The sequence below is a fragment of the Bos indicus genome, chromosome 3 (assembly GCF_029378745.1).
Source record: "Bos indicus isolate NIAB-ARS_2022 breed Sahiwal x Tharparkar chromosome 3, NIAB-ARS_B.indTharparkar_mat_pri_1.0, whole genome shotgun sequence".
In the NCBI taxonomy this organism is placed as follows: Eukaryota; Metazoa; Chordata; class Mammalia; order Artiodactyla; family Bovidae; genus Bos; species Bos indicus.
This window is the reverse complement of record NC_091762.1, coordinates 82023835-82040483: the sequence shown is the minus strand read 5'-3', so window position 1 is coordinate 82040483 and position 16649 is coordinate 82023835. Positions and strand designations below refer to the sequence as shown.

General features: G+C 42.8%; 1 protein-coding gene and 1 long non-coding RNA gene across 2 annotated transcripts in view; both read left to right on the top strand.

The window, feature by feature from the left end:
* Positions 1 to 16649, top strand: part of ROR1 (receptor tyrosine kinase like orphan receptor 1) — a 469844-nt gene that overhangs the window by 18982 nt on the left and 434213 nt on the right. The gene's annotated exons all lie outside the window — the stretch shown is intronic.
* Positions 1 to 16649, top strand: part of LOC139182220 (uncharacterized) — a 163978-nt gene that overhangs the window by 18448 nt on the left and 128881 nt on the right. The window contains exon 1 of the long non-coding RNA XR_011565849.1: positions 1 to 16649. This exon is cut by the window's left edge and continues 18448 nt beyond it. This is a non-coding gene — a long non-coding RNA (uncharacterized lncRNA).

The following is a 16649-nucleotide window of genomic DNA, read 5'->3' as shown; positions in this document are numbered from 1 at the left end:
GAACACTGGAGTGGTTTGCCATTTCCTTCTCCAATGCATGAAACTGAAAAGTGAAAGTGAAGTCGCTCAGTCGTGTCCGACTCTTAGCGACCCCATGGACTGCAGCCTACCAGGCTCCTCTGCCCATGGAATTTTCCAGGCAAGAGTACTGGAGTGGGGTGCCATTGCCTTCTCCGAAGTTTTAAATAAGTCACCTTAAATAACTGTGGGCCTTAGGAAGTACCACTACATGGGCCTTAGGTAGGATCACTAAGAACAAAGCTAGTGGAAGTGATGGAATTCTAGTTAAGCTATTTCAAATCCTAAAGATGATGCTGTTAAAGTGCTGCATTCCATATGCTAGCAAATTTGGAAAACTCAGCCATGGCCACAGGACTGGAGAAGGTCAGTTTTCATTCCAATCCCAAAGAAAGGCAATGCCAAAGAATGTTCAAACTACCGCACAATTGCATTCATCTTACACATTAGCAAAGTAATGCTCAAAATTCTCCAAGCTTGGCTTCAACAGTACATGAACCATGAACTTCCAGATGTTCAAGCTGGGTTTAGAAAAGGCAGAGGAACCAGAGATCAAATTGCCAATATCTGTTGGATCATAGAAAAAGCAAGAGAGCTCCAGGAAAACATCTACTTCTGCTTTATTGATTACACCAAAGCCTTTGACTGTGTAGATCACAGGAAACTCTGGAAAATTCTTAAGGGAATGGGAATACCAGACCACCTCACCTGCCTCCTGAGAAATCTGTATTCAGGTCAAGAAGCAATAGTTAGAACTGGACATGGAACAACAGACTGGTTCCAAAGAGGAAAAGGAGTCCGTCAAGGCTGTATGTTGTCACCCCACTTATATAACTTATATGTAGAGAACATCATGTGAAATGCCACGCTGGATGAAGCACAAGCTGGAATCAAGATTGCTGGGTGAAACAGCAATAACCTCAGATATGCAGATGATACCACCCTTATGGCAGAAAGTGAAGAGGAACTAAAGAGCCTCTTGATGAAAGTGAAAGGGGAGAGTGAAAAGCTGGCTTAAAACTCAACATTCAGAAAATGAAGATCATTGTATCTGGTCCCATCACTTCATGGCAAATAGTGAAACAATGGAAACAGTGACAAGCTTTATTTTCTTGGGCTCCAAAATCACTGCAGTTGGTGACTGCAGCCATGAAATTAAAAGACATTTGCTCCTTGGAAGAAAAGCTATGACCAACATAGATATCATATTAAAAAGCAGAGACATTACTTTGCTGACTAAGGTCCATCTAATCAAAGCTATGGATTTTCTGTAATTATCTATGGATGTGAGAGTTGGACTATAAAGAAAGCTGAACACCAAAGAATTGATGCTTTTGAACTATGGTGTTGGAGAAGACTCTGGAGAGTCTCTTGGACTGCAAGGAGATCAAACCAGTCCATCCTAAAGGAAATCAGTCCTGAATATTCATTGGAAGGACTGATGCTTAGGCTAAAACTCTAATACTCTGTGGCCACCTGATGGAAGAGCTGATTCATTGGAAAAGACCCTGATCCTAGGAAAGATTGAAGGCAGGAGGAGAAGGGGATGACAGTGGGTGAGGTGGTTGGATGGCATCACCAACTCAATGGACATGAGTTTGTGTCAACTCCGGGAGTTGGTGATGGACAGGGAGGTCTGTTAGGCTGCAGTCCATGGGATCACAAAGAGCTGGACACAACTGAACTGAACTGAAATAACTGTACCTTTAAAAATTACTCTGTGCCTTTGTTAGAGAGTCCTGTGAGATGAATGAGTAAGCCCCAGTGGATTTGGAGAAATGAGTATTATTATTTGGGGCTATAGAACAGGGCTTCCCCAGTGGCTCAGCAGTAAAGAATCTACCTCTAATTTAGGAGACGCAGGATAGACACACCCTGTCACACTAGGGTGTGATACCTGCATCTGGAAGACCCCTGGAGAAGGAAATGGCAACCCACTCTGGTATTTTTGCCTGGGAAATCCCAAGAACAGAGGAACCTGGCAGCCTAAGGTCCATGGGGTCGCAGAAGAGTTGGACATGACTGAGTGACTGAACAACAACAGTAGAATGGATAACTGAGGTAAAGGGACTTATCGAATAATTGCCGGTGAGCTCAGTTTTATTTCTGGAGAGGACTGCTTTTCTTCCACTCTGGTGGTGGTGGGACAGTAAGTTCATTTGTCTGTCAACCGATGGAATACCTATGCTGCTCTGGGCACAGTGCAGGACTGTGGGGAAACAGTAGTGTTTGTTCTTGGGAATGCTCTTAGGACATGCTCAGGACGTGATCTCTAATCTGAGTGCTGGCTGCTTCACCACCTGGCACCTCCAGAAAATGCCAAGGTTGTGGCTGCTTCATCGTCACCTGCTGACAACTGGCAGGCATGTGCCCATCTATCTGGCACAACATCCAGTGCCTGTGATCAGACCCGAGCCATTGGGTCTGCGTTTTGTTTCCCCAGCGTGGCGGTGGCTTCCTGCGATAAGCTCCATCTTGGCTGGGATGCGTCCTTCCCTGCGGTTGGGATAACAGCCTCCTGGGGATGGTGTTTAATCTTAGGAGAGGCGGAGCCCCCAGGGAAAGAATGCTGTCTCTCTCTGTGTGCATCTAGGATTAGGCGGAGCTGCCTGCTGCTAACACAATTAGGTGAGGGCGAAGGCTGATCGCTGGGACAGGATTCATGGGGGTGAGCTTCCTGTGTGCCCCCAAGAAGGCCTTGCTCCCTGTCACAGCTTCTTACAGTTGAAGGGGCCCCTGAGAAAGTGAAATAAGACAGAGTCAAAATACTGACCTAGAAGTCCAGTAAACCAGCTTAGCTGACGGACCTTGGACAAAACTCAAAGCCCCAGTTTCCCCATCTGTAAACTTGGGGTGGTAATGTTATCTACCTCATTACGTTTGGTGAAGATGAACTAGGATAAAGCTCCCAGACCCCTCAAAGATACTGAACACACAATAACTGAGGCCAGGTTGCCATGTTACAGGTGAGGAGCCTGAGGCCCCCCACTGACTTGGTCAGAATGGACTCCTTATATTACTCAGTGCAGGAGTCTGGAGTGGAACTTGGCTTTCCCTGCCTCTAGCACCAGGCCACGAATGAATCAGTCTCCTTCTCTGCTGGATGGGGGTGGTGGCCTTCAAGTCCTGTTTGGCCTGGATTGGAGGCAGAGAATGAGGAGCAACTGGGGTAGGTCTGCAACAGATGTCAGAGTCTAGAGGTGCTTTGTCCATCTGGACCACTAACTGGGCACCACATCACTTGAAGGTCAAACTGAATTTCCTTATCTATAAAATAAGGTGGCTGGGCTTCCCTGGTGGCTCAGACAGTAAAGAATCTGCCTGCAATGGGGGAGCCTGGGGTTTGACCCCTGGGTTGGGAAGATCCCCTGGAGAAGATAATGGCAACCCACTCCAGTGTTCTTGCCTGGAGAATTCCATGGACAGAGGAACCTGGCAGGCTATAGTCCATGTGGTCTCAGAGTTGGCCACAGCTGAGTGACTAACACTTGACTGGCCCTTCCAGCTCTAATTTTTTTTTAAGAAAACTGGTGGAGGAAGCAGAGAACCAGAAGGAAGAAGTGGAGGAAACATACCAATATTATCTGATAAAAGACTAGCATTTTCTAAATCCTTACTACATACCAGTTGTCGATGTGACTGGTGATGGAAGTAAAGTCCGATGCTGTAAAGAGCAATATTGCATAGGAACCTGGGATGTCAGGTCCATGAATCAAGGCAAATTAGAAGTAGTCAAACAGGAGATGGCAAGAGTGAACATTGACATTTTAGTAATCAGAAAACTAAAATGGACTGGAATGGTTGAATTTAACTCAGATGACCATTATATCCACTACTGTGGGCAAGCATCCCTTAGAAGAAATGGAGTAGCCATAATGGTCAACAAAAGAGTCTGAAATGCAGTGCTGCTGCTGCTGCTGCTGCTAAGTCGCTTCAGTCGTGTCCGTCTCTGTGCGACCCTATAGACGGCAGCCCACCAGGCTCCCCCATCCCTGGGATTCTGCAGGCAAGAATACTGGAGTGGGTTGCCATTTCCTTCTCCAACGCATGAAAGTGAAAAGTGAAAGTGAAGTCGCTCAGTCGTGTCCTACTCTTAGTGACCCCATGGACTGCAGCCTACCAGGCTCCTCCATCCATGGGATTTCCCAGGCAAGAGTACTGGAGTGGGGTGCCATTGCCTTCTCCGCTGAAATGCAGTACTTGGATGCAATCTCAAAACGACAGAATGATCTCTGTTCGTTTCCAAGACAAACCATTCAATATCACAGTAATCCAAGTCTATGCCCCAACCAGTAATGCTGAAGAAGCTGAAGTTAAATGGTTCTGTGAAGACCTACAAGACCTTTTAGAACTAACACCCAAAAAGATGTCCTTTTCATTATAGGGGACTGGAATGCAAAAGTAGGAAGTCAAGAGATACCTGGAGTAACAGGCAAATTTGGCATTGGAGTATAAAACAAAGCAGGGCAAAGGCTAACAGAGTTTTGCCAAGAGAATGCACTGGTCATAGCAAACATCCTCTTCCAACAACACAAGAGAAGACTCTACACGTGGACATCACCAGATGGTCAATACCGAAATCAGATTGATTATATTCTTTGCAGCCAAAGACGGAGAAGCTCTATACAGTCAGCAAAAACAAGACTGGGAGCTGACTGTGGCTCAGATCATGAACTCCTTATTGCTAAATTCAGACTGAAATTGAAGAAAGTAGGGAAAACTACTAGACCATTTAGGTATGACCTAAAAGTGGAAATGACAAACAGATTCAAGGGATTAGATCTGATAGAGTGACTGAAGAACTATGGACAGAGGTTCATGACATTGTACAGGAGGCAGTGACCAAGATCATCCCCAAGAAAAAGAAGTGCAAAAAGGCAAAATGGTTGTCTGAGGAGGCTTCACAAATAGCTGAGAAAAGGAGAGAAGTGAAAGGCAAAGGAGAAAAGGAAAGATATACCCATCTGAATGCAGAATTCCAAAGAGTAGCAAGGAGAGATAAGAAAGCCTTCCTCAGTGATCAGTGCTAGGAAATAGATGAAAAAAATAGAATGGGAAAGACTAGAGATCTCTTCAAGAAAATTAGAGATACCAAGGGAACATTTCATGCAAATATGGGCACAATAAAGGACAGAAATGTTATGGACCTAACAGAAGCAGAAGATATTAAGAAGAGGTGGCAAGAAAACACAGAAGAACTATACAAAAAAGATCTTCATGACCCAGATAACCACGATGGTGTGAACACTCACCTACAGCCCAGACATCCTGGAATGCGAAGTCAAGTGGGTCTTAGGAAGCATCACTACGAACAAAGCTAGTCGAGGTGATAGAATTCCAGTTGAGCTATTTCAAATCCTAAAAGATGATGCTGTGAAAGTGCGCCACTTAATATGCCAGCAAATGTGGGAAACTCAGCAGTGGCCACAGGACCGGAAAAGGTCAGTTTTCATTCCAGTTCCAAAGAAAGGCAATGCCAACGAATGTTCAGACTACCACACAATTGCACTCATCTCACACATTAGCAAAGTAAAGCTCAAAATTCTCCAAGCTTGGCTTCAACAGTTCACGAACCATTAACTTCCAGATGTTCAATCTGGTTTTAGGAAAGGCAGAGGAACCAGAGATCAAATTGCCAACATCCGTTGGAACTTTGAAAAGGCACGAAAGTTCCAAAAAAACATCTACTTCTGCTTTATTGACTACATCAAAGCCCTTGACTGTGTGGATCACAACAAACTGTGGAAAATTCTTCAAGAGATGGGAATACCAGACCACCTGACCTGCCTCTTGAGGAATCTGTATGCAGGACAAGAAGCAACAGCTAGAGCTGGACATGGAACAACAGACTGGTTCCAAATCGGGAAAGGAGTATGTCAAGGCTGCATATTGTCACCATGCTTATTTAACTTAAATGCAGAGTACATCATGTGAAATGCCATGCTGGATAAGCATAAGCTGGAATCAAGACTGCCGGGTGAAATAGCAATAACCTCAGATGTGCAGATGATACCACCCTTATGGCAGAAAGAGAAGAAGAACTAAAGAGCCTCTTGATATAAGTGAAAGAGGAGAGTGAAAAAGCTGGCTTAAAACTCAACATTCAGGAAACAAAGATCATGTTTGCGTGCAGAACCATCAGCACACAGGGAATGACTGGATGTGGTACAGTGAAGGGGAGCCAGAGCCCTGCATGTGGAGAAGGGGAGCTTGTGGTTGAAAGGGCAGGTTCAGGAAGGTTGAGTGGGAGGGGCGGCAGCCAGGCCAGAGCCCCAGGGGGCTGATGGATTACATTCCTCTAGTTAGAAACCATCAGAAACTCCACTGAGAGGGGCTCTCTCAGCTCTAGAACTTGCTGATGTCTCCTTTTGCAAAGGGGAACGTGAGTTATATCTTTCAGTGGTACCTTTCTGTTCTCTTGGTTTCCGAAGTGTGGCAAGACCCAAACCCAAAGTATTTGCACTAAAGTTGTTAATTTTAACCAAGTGGTAGAATATAATCAAAATGTGAGACAGCTGAAATGCTGCCAATTTTTCTTCCTTTGAGGTTGTTTTCTGTCCTTTTAGACAAAGTTCTGTTGAAAACCTGGCGAACGTGTGACTCTAGGTGGGGGACATGACACTTCCGTGGACCTACTATGTACTTGGGCCTCTGCTCACTAATTTCATGGAGCGAGCTTCCTTGAGCTCTTAAGATTGTTAAAATACAGTTGAAAACCCCAGAAGACTTGGGAGTGATTTCTGAATGGTGGGAGGGCGAGGGAGGCTTTGAAGCCATCCTATTTGAACACTTAGGCTGCTAAGTGCAACTCTTAAAACACTTCACGTGTCTTCAATGGTCCAGTGTAAAGGATATTCAGGAACATAAATCCCTGCTGGTAATGGGGTAAAAACCCCTTTTTCCTCCCTAAATATTGATTTAGAATAATAGCTTGTTTTGAACTTTGTCCCAGCAAATTAATTTTTAATTTAGAAAAGTACCTCTAGGGAAAACTTACCATATAGGTACAGACAATTTTGGAGATGTGTCTGCTTATAGAAATCAAAAATGGGGAAAAAAGGTAAAGACATTACTCTAATTAGAATATGCCCTCCCCCCACACCTCCCCTGAGATTAATCCACTGACACATGATTTTGAGTATCTTTGTAAAACCTTGTGCTAGAAACTGAGGGAGAGACTACAATTTAGCTTCTGTCCTCTAGGGGTGTGTGTGTGTGTGTGTGTGTGTGTGTGTATTTATTTATATATGTGTGTGTGTTGTGTTTCATGGGAAAAGAAGATGAGTTGTTTTTTTTTTTTTTCAGAAACTTTGTTTTGAGGAGAGAGAAAGGATGATATTAAGGCATAGCCAAAGAACTCTGGCCTAAAAGTCAACAACCTTTCACTCATCTCCTAACCCTGCCTTTAACAAGCTGTGTGACAGCAGATAAGACCTTTGCCTTTTCTGATTCTCAAGCTCTTTTCTGCAGAGCAATGGGACTGTAGACCAGCAGCATCTCCATCACCTTGGAGCTGGTTCGGTAGGAATGGAGAGCCTAAGGCTCCTCACCAAATCTGTTTCATCAGAATCTGCATTTTAATAAGACCTTCAGGTGATCTGTATGAAAATTAAAGTTTAAAGCATTGCTTTAAAGAATGATCCCTACTCTAATATTCTAGTATTTTGTGTTTTTTCCTAATATGTAGTAAAACGCACTTATGAAGAATTTATTCAGGACTGAGCCAGGCACTTTTGCCCTGCAAAAGTGTACTTTATTAAAAAGATTTAAAGGCAGAAACATGGACAAATAGCTATGTATTCAGCTACCAAAGCTATATATACATGTTTCTCTTTTGCCTTGTGTTTTAGATGTTGGCAGTATGGTAAGAGCAGTGAGAGAGGGGAAGAGGAGCTGGGAAGCCAAGGTGATTGAAGGTGGGGTTGGCAATGGCCTGCGCCTTCTGAGCTGGCAGGTGGCACAGTACTCAGCTCAGATCCTCAGAATCATCAGAAGGTTCTGAGGATCAAGCACCATCAATGATTGCAAAATAATATTTCATATTTTCAAATATATATGTATGTTGCTTTGATGAACTGAAAATAAATTCATATTCTGATGAATATCAGTGACTTTCTGATATTCTATGTTTTCCTAATTAATTGATCAGTCAGTCTCTCAGTCGTGTCCTCTCGGTCATGTCCAACTCTTGTGACCCCATGGATTGTAGCCAGCTAGGCTCCTCTGTCCGTGGAATTCTCCAAGCAAGAATACTGGAGTGGGTAGCCATTCCCTTCTCCAGGGAATCTTCCTGACCCAGGGATTGAACCTGGGTCTCCCGCATTGCAGGCAGATTCTTTACTGTCTGTGCCACCAGGGAAGCCCAATTAATTGATCTACTAGATGGGAGAGGGAGTCTCCATGATTTTTTGCATTAAAAGGAGTCTTCTTGCTTGAAACCAGTGGGAACTACTGGAATAGGGAATAATAGTTGATGACAAGATGATGAAAATAACTAACACTGAGAACTTTCTCGATACCAGGCATTGTGCCTTACATAAGAAAGGAGCTTAGGTATCTGCTAATAAATTTACGGATAAGGAAACTGAGGCTCAGAGTGGTATGGTGATTGATTCATTCCTACCTTGAGGTAGTGATGAATAGATATAGGACCAGAATTCAGGTGTCCTGGCCATCGGCCAGGTTTATATCTGCTGTGCTAGACTTTGTGGCCTGTTGGGCTACTAGTAGAATGTGCAGACTGTTGAGTAGAGAGCTGGAAATTTTCCTGTGTTCCTGCTGTGGTGGTCAAAGGCTGGCAGAGTCTGGAGGGCCTCATGGCATCTGGGATCCTCACTGTATTTACAGGTGAGCGCACCTGGCCCAGAGAGGGAAAGGTACTTGTCCAAGTTCACACAAGTAGTTGGGTTTAGTTCTCCCTCTATCTGCAAGTTAGCTCTTTACAGATAAACTTTTTCACAAGAGCATTGGGTAAGTGAAACCAGGTGAATATGTTTTCTGATATTGTATCTTGTGAAGATTATGTATCTTTTAAAGGGATTTAAAGTAGTCACTGGTAATTATAAGCGCTCAAATTATTGTAATAACAATAATTTTTAGTTTATTATTATTTTTTAATCAAGCCCTATATGTGAAATTTAGTAGCAGTTTTTTTTTTTTTTTTTTTTTTTAAACTGGAACTGATTACAGCCTTGAATTTTCCCATCATGTTCTCTATCTAAATGATGACCTTTGGGAGGGCAGACTACCAAATTCTTATTCACTGAAAATAGTACCACGTGATCATTGGAAAACATATAGCATAAAGGGACAAAGTCAGTGCTGGCCATTGGGGCAACTTCATCCATCTTATACCCACAACTAAGACTCATTGAACAGAGAAGCTGTCTGCTAAGCAGTAGGTCTCCTGATCCTCAGAAAATAAGAATAGAAGAATCATTGTCCAGGAAGGTGTCAAGTGGTACAATTTTTACTGATCTAGCAAAGTAGAAACTAGGTTAGAATCAGAATCAGCTTTGTGGGCATGTAACCTGTGCACCTGAACCGGGCCCCTGCCCTCTGCCTGCACAGTGGGTTTAATGCTCTGCTGTTGCAGTCCTGAAATTCTTCATATTATTTTGAGTAAGGGGACTTGCCTTTTTCATTTTGCACTGAGCCTTACAAATTATGTAACTGGTCTTGGTTCGAATAATTCAGAATCAGGACCAAGAGCCCCTGAGGAGCAAGTCAGTCGAGACTGCAGCCTTTTGGGAAGAGCTAGAGGGTGAGGAGGAGGCCTGACCTCTTGTGGTGGTATAGAGGTTTGTGTGCTTGACAGACAGCCTGAGGTCGGGAAGGAGGGCAGGGTGGATCTCTCACTGTCCGGTCACTTTGCCTTGTGGTGATAGATAAGTCACTAGCCTCTCTGCAAGTCTCCTTTGTGTCCCAGTCACACATAGTACTTAGCCCATAGGAGGTACTAATACTTTGTGGCTGGTTACTGCTGCCCTGTAGTGTACCATTTTGGTAGATAAACTTTGGAAAAATAGATTGAAGCGCTTTGTGTGAATTGCATTGTAAGCTTTTCTATTTTCAGTGTTATCACCATACCTCATGTTTGGATGATCCGGGGGCCTTACATTAATTTCCCTGCTGGTGATCTCTTTCTTATATGAATCCAACTAGCTAGATGACCTTTCCCAGATCCAGCACCAGTAGACACATGACCTTAGACACATTTATTAAAGGTTTCTAAGTCTCAATTCCCTCATCTCTATGAAAAAACATGATCATGTCTGCTGTTAAGGCTTTTAGGAAGTCTGGAGATTAGTGTAAAGCCCTAGGAATAATAGTGACTGGCACATAATATGTGGTCAGTTAAGAGTAGTTTTTCTTCTTCTTATATATATTTATATATAATGTATGAATGATATACAAACAGTTTTCATCATGTACTTGCTCTCGTCAAAAGAATCTTCAGTGGCCCTCTTTCCATGGCCATGGAGGGGCAAGGCAGTGCATAATTTAGCTGCAGTCTGCAATGCCTAACTTTCCCCGTTAGTATTTGAAGAACTTCTAGAATATGAGAACTCCTTGATCTGGAATTCTGTGTCATTTCTCCAGCGCCCAGGAGAGTGCTGGGCATGTAGTGTCTGTGTGGTTGTTGACTGCTGACTGCAATGTATTTCAGGAATGTACTGTGACTCTGCTTGTTTTCCATCTGTTTATACCTCTTAGCTCCTTCAAATTGGAAATGGATTATGATTTTGCATTTGAATCAGGAGCAGGAAAAAACATCCATCCTTCATCTCCTGTTTTTGTTTTTTTTTTTAAACAGCCACTGTCAATCTCTACTGGGATTGTTTGTTTACATGTTTGACTCCCCTTCTGAGCTGTGAGCTCTGAGTAGGGAAGAATGGTGTTTAATTCACTTTTATATCTTCAATGCCCAGCATGTGGGGTCTGGCACAAATGAAAGAGACATTCATTTAATATTTGTCAGATCAATGAATATTGGAAAGTTCAAATTTTTACGTCAGACAAGGGAGATAGTGGGAGCCTTCTTTTTTACTAGAAAAAACATTGTTTATTAGATCTGAATGGATCATTTAGAAAATATGCAGTTGGCTTTTTTGGTCAAAGAAGAAAATCAGTATAAAATGCTTAATTAAAAGCAGAGGCTAACATTTCCCCTTGTAATGAAGGCAGGATCGCGAGTATTTTCCTTTCCTTAGCCCAGATGGGCAGGCAGCCAGGCCCAGAGACAGGGATGCTATGCAGACAGATAAGAAGGTTTGACATTAGGAGGACTGGGTCCTGGGGTTACCCTAGGTCCATCTTTGCTTGTGTTTCTCCTCAGGGATGTTGAAAATTTGAGAGGCATTATTTCCTTTAAGATACTCCAAAGACATTGCCAACTGCTTAAGATGTTTGCACTGTTACCTATAAGATTACCATTTGTTTGTGAACTTAAAATGGCAGGTTTTGCAGGAGTATGTTCTGAATTTGATGTTGAAAATCCCAAGAGGTGTGGGTCTTTTTTCTTGTTTTTCTTGGTGCTCCTGGGTTGGGCCCTTAATAAATGGGATGCCTGGAGCTCTTTCCCACATATCATCTGCAGGGTGGGTCCTGACCTGGGTGTAAGAAGCTGATGAGGACCTGGATTTAGGGAGGCAAGGAGGACAATGATGTTCTAAATAATCTCTGCAACCTGGAGAAATTCGGGCCCTCTGAGAAGGACAGTGAGTGAGTGGGTGTGCTCAAGGACAGGACACTGCTGCTCGGTGTGGTTTGAGGACCAGCAACATCAGCATTGCTTGTTAGGAAAGGCAGAGTCTCAAATGCTACTCCTCCCACCACCCCTCCCGCATTCGCCCCCATCTTCTCTTATTAAATCAGACTGCATTTTACCAAGATTCCCAGATGATCCGTATGCACATTAACATTTTAGAAGCACTGCTCTGCTGAGAAAGTCTTTCTCGTCCTTGAAGTTTGATTGGCTTTTGGGAATTCTAGAATGTAGCATAATCCCTGATCCCAGAACTGCCTTAAATACCAGAACTGCCACCACGGATGTATTACGTGACCCTTCTTAATCTTAATTTTTTTCATCAATGATATGTGTTGTTAATTTTTAATGTATTTTTGAAGATTGATTTATTTTATTTCTGGCTGCACTGGGTCTTCGTTGCTGCGCACAGGCTTTCTCTAGTTGTGTCTTGTTGCCATGCGCAGGCTTCTCGTTGAGGTCACTTCTATTGTTGCAGGCTCTAGGAACCTGGGCTTCAGGAGTTGCGGTGCACAGGCTTGGTAGCTGTGATGCAGGGCCTTAGTTGTGCTGCGGTACTTGGGATCTTCCCAGACCAGGGATCAAACCTGTATCCCCTGCATTGGTAGGCAGATTCTTAACCACTAGACCACCAGGGAAGCCCCCTTTGTGTAAGTTAAGTGAAATAATGTAATGCTCTTAGCTTATAGCAGGATCTTAATAAATATTACTTGCTGATACAATTTTTTATCTGACTTTATTTTTTATATATTTTATCAGGTTATTTTATATGAACCCTAGTGCAAACCAGAGAAGGCAATGGCACCCCACTCCAGTACTCTTGCCTGGAAAATCCCATGGACGGAGAAGCCTGGTGGGCTGCAGTCCGTGGGGTTGCTAAGAGTCGGACACGACTGAGCGACTTCACTTTCACTTTTCACTTTCATGCATTGGAGAAGAAAATGGCAACCCACTCCAGTATTCTTGCCTAGAGAATCCCAGGGATGGGGGAGCCTGGTGGGCTGCCATCTATGGGGTTGCACAGAGTCGGACACAACTGAAGTGACTTAGCAGCAGCAGCAGCAGCAGTGCAAACCATTCAACCATTTGTTATGAATGGATAATTGCTGTGCTATCATTACTGAAATGTAATTTGGCATTAATTTTGCCGTTTGCATGAATGAATGAATGGCCTTAAAGTACTCTGAACCTCAGAGTACTATGTGAAGTATACACTTCCAGAAAACGCCATCAAAACTTTTTTGAAAAAAAGCTTTGACCTATAACCCAGCAGTTGTACTGATAAACCTTTGTCCCAGATGTATGAAAACTTGCATCCCTATGAAAGCCTGTGCATGGTTTTCTCTAATAGCATTATTTGTAATAGTCAACATTTGGAAACAATTCAGATGTCCTTTAATGGGTGAATGGGTGAAGTGTGGTACCTCCATATCATGAAACCCAACTCAGCGGTAAAAAGATGTGAACAGTGTCATGTGCAGCAACTAGGAGAGGTTTCATGGGAGTTGTTCTGAATGAACAAAAACGAATCTTAAAAAATGTGTGCATATAACATTCTCAAAATAACAACATTTTAGAGATGGAGAACAAGTTAATGGTTACCCGGCACTGGGGACTGGGTTGGGGGATACTGAGAGGGGATGAATGGGAGTATAAAATGGTAGCATGAGGACCTTACTCTGCATCTTGATTGCGATGTGGGTATATGAATTTACACATGAAGAAACTGCATAGACTATAATACACAGTCACAACCGGGCACACATAAAACTGGAAAAATCTGAGTAAAGCTTAGGGATATCCTGAAGTCAATTTCCTGACTTTTATGTTATAGTTATGTAGGATGTCACCACCGTGGAAACTGGGGATGGGGTGGAGAACATGAGTTCTCTTTCTGTGTTCTATTTTTGCAGCTTCCTCTAACTCTATGATTATTTTAAATAAAAAAGTATGGTGCTTGAATGGATGTTTACAGGCATATTGTGCTTTATTATATTTTGCAGGTAGGTTTTTTTTTTGTTTTTGTTTTTTTTAACAAATTGAAGGTTTGTGGCAACCCTGTGCTGAGCAAGTCTATCAATGTCAGCTTTCCAACAGCATGTGTTTACTTCCTATCGGTGTCTCATTTTTGGTAATTCTTGTAATATTTCAGGCCTTTTCTTTATTATTTGTTATGGTGATCTATGATCAGGGATCTTTGATGTTACTATTGCAGAAACTACAACTTGCTGAAGGCTCAGATGATGATAAGCAGTTTTTTAGCCATAAAGTATTTTTCAATTAAAGTATGCACATTGGTTTTTTAGGTACAGTACTCTAGACATTGGGAAAATGAAAAATCCATGTGACTCGCTTTATTGCGATATTCCCTTTATTGTGGAATCTGGACCCAACCTGCTGTATCCCCGAGGTATGCCTGGGTTTGGAAAGCATCCTGCCCAGGACTAGTGAAGAAGCCTGGTGAAGCTAAGTAAATGAAGTACACAGACCTTTGTTCAGGACTGCCTTTTCCATGCCCCTGGGGCAGGACTCTCCTCTGAGAGGGGAGTGGTCATGGCCCAGCCACACTTTCTCCTCTTGTAAGGAGGTGCCACTATTATCTATCACTCCCCAAGGCTATCTCTTGAGGTCACTACAGTGGGCAGTGCTACAAATGAGTGCTCATCTGAAGGCATCCTAAGTAGTCCCCTGGACCTGAATGTCCCCTGAGGTGGCCCCTCCTTGGGAATGCTGGAGACACAGTCTAGGCAGCCTGAGACCTTGTCCTTGTGGCTCAGCTCGCTCTTCACGTTTTCATATTAATGTGTCTTTAATGTGTCACCGGCTTTGAGCAGTTTCCTCTCAGTAATGCGGTTAGTCCCTGGGGAACATTCCATAGCCAGATGAACTTTAATCCCTGAATGCTCCAAAAGAGAGGGTTCTTGTTCCTCTTTTGAAGATTCTGTTCCCCCATAAGGAAAGTGCATGATTTAATTAATGGATGAAAGAAAAGGGCCCAAATGGAGCCAGAAAGAAGTCGGCAGCGTTGCCACCCACCTGCAGACACACAATAAGATAAAAGAGCACCTGATCAGGGAGAGGAAGGACCCCCAGAGGGAGAGGATTGCGGCACAGAGTTGGGAGGCCTGTGCTCTAGGACCAGCTCCGGTCACTGACTATGTGTAACCTTGAAGCTCAGTTTCTGTGGGATTCTTTTTTTCTTCCTTTTAAAATGGGAATGAGAATATAGACCCTTTCTACCTCCAGATCCTGATGCTGCGAAGAACTGAAGGCAAAAGAAGGGGCTGCAGAGCATGGAGGAGAAGGGGTTAGAAAGCATCACCAGTTCAATGAACATGAATTTGAGTGAACTCCGAGAGATATTGAAGGAAGGGAATCCTGGGGTGCTGCAGTCCATGGGATCGCAAAGAATTGGACAGGACTTAGGGACTGAACAATAACAAAACCTCCAGAAATGTGTAGATAACAGTAAGAGGAAAGGGGAAGTCCACTGCCAAGTTGAAGATGCCCTACAGTGTAATCTTTTATGCAGATAATGCACTACCTAGAATGAAACTGCCAAGACAGTTTAAGAGAGGAAAGATGAGAGAATACTTGTTCTTGTTTTTTAAAGAAAAAACAAAGCAAAAAAGATGATTTCTTGGTAACGATTAGTAACCTGTCTTGTCTTTTAATGATCATAATAAAATTATAGTAGTGGTTGTCCATCCATCTATATGGGCATTTTTCCTCGTATAAAATGCTTGTGTCCTTGGCTTATAAGTAAGGCACACTGTGCTGCTCTTTGGAGACTTAGAACATAGTAAAGGTTCTGAGGCCCTGCATCAGAAAAACCTGTTTGACTTTGTTTAGTCCAGTAATTCCTTAGTGTATTACCAGCGGATCCCCTTCCTGCCCCCTGACTTTCTTTTAAGATTTTATGTACCTGGATTAAGTACCCTGGACTAGCATTCAGCTCAGCAATACTTTGAAATGAGTTCTTGGGGTGTTAGCTTGTTTGTGCCTTTCATATGTTATACATTTTATAAATAATTTAGTTTTTCTTTCTCTACTTTGGTTTCAAGGAAACTCAGAGAAAATCCATAACTTCCATTTTAGAATATTGTGACCTTCTTATTTTTATACTATATTTTCCTGGTTTATTTCCTTGTCTTATTGATATATTTATGAGCTCTGACTTAAAATGCTGGTTATTATCTTATGTTATATTGTAAGCAACTTTAAATTTTTTTCTGGGTGAGATGGGCTATGAATATAAAGAAACAACAAACTACTACTAATAATATAAATAATCTAAAAATGACACTAATTAGTCTTTACTGAATAGTAAACACTTAAAAAAAATTGTGTTAAAAACAAACACAGTTATTTGTAAGGCACTGTACTGGGTCCTTTGCATAAACAACTTCTTTATTTGATCGAAATGTTCCTTACTTTTATCCTAGGAAGTTTCAGATCTCAGGAGTCCAATTTAGATTCTCAGAATCTTACAATTATGAGGGACTTTTGAGAGCATCCAACCTTAAGAAATAACCCTGAGGGAGGTGAAAGTCTAACCATCCAGGGCAGATGGTCTTCTGAGGCTCTCCATGGCAACCTGCGGCTAATCTCTGCCCTTCTGCCACTTCTGAGAAAGTTGCTTTAGGGAAATGCAGTTTTAACTGGGACCATGAAATCATTAATGATAGGAAAGGTGGGGTTTGGGTGGCTTGTATTTGGAATATGGAGATTCAATGGCTTTCTCTCTGGGGGAGCCGCTGTTGCATGCTCGGATTATCTAGGACGATTTCTGCTTGCTGAAAGAAGAGGGTAGGGTCTTCTCCACCCAGCTGGGCTTTGCAGGGCTCTCTCATGTACTGAGCTG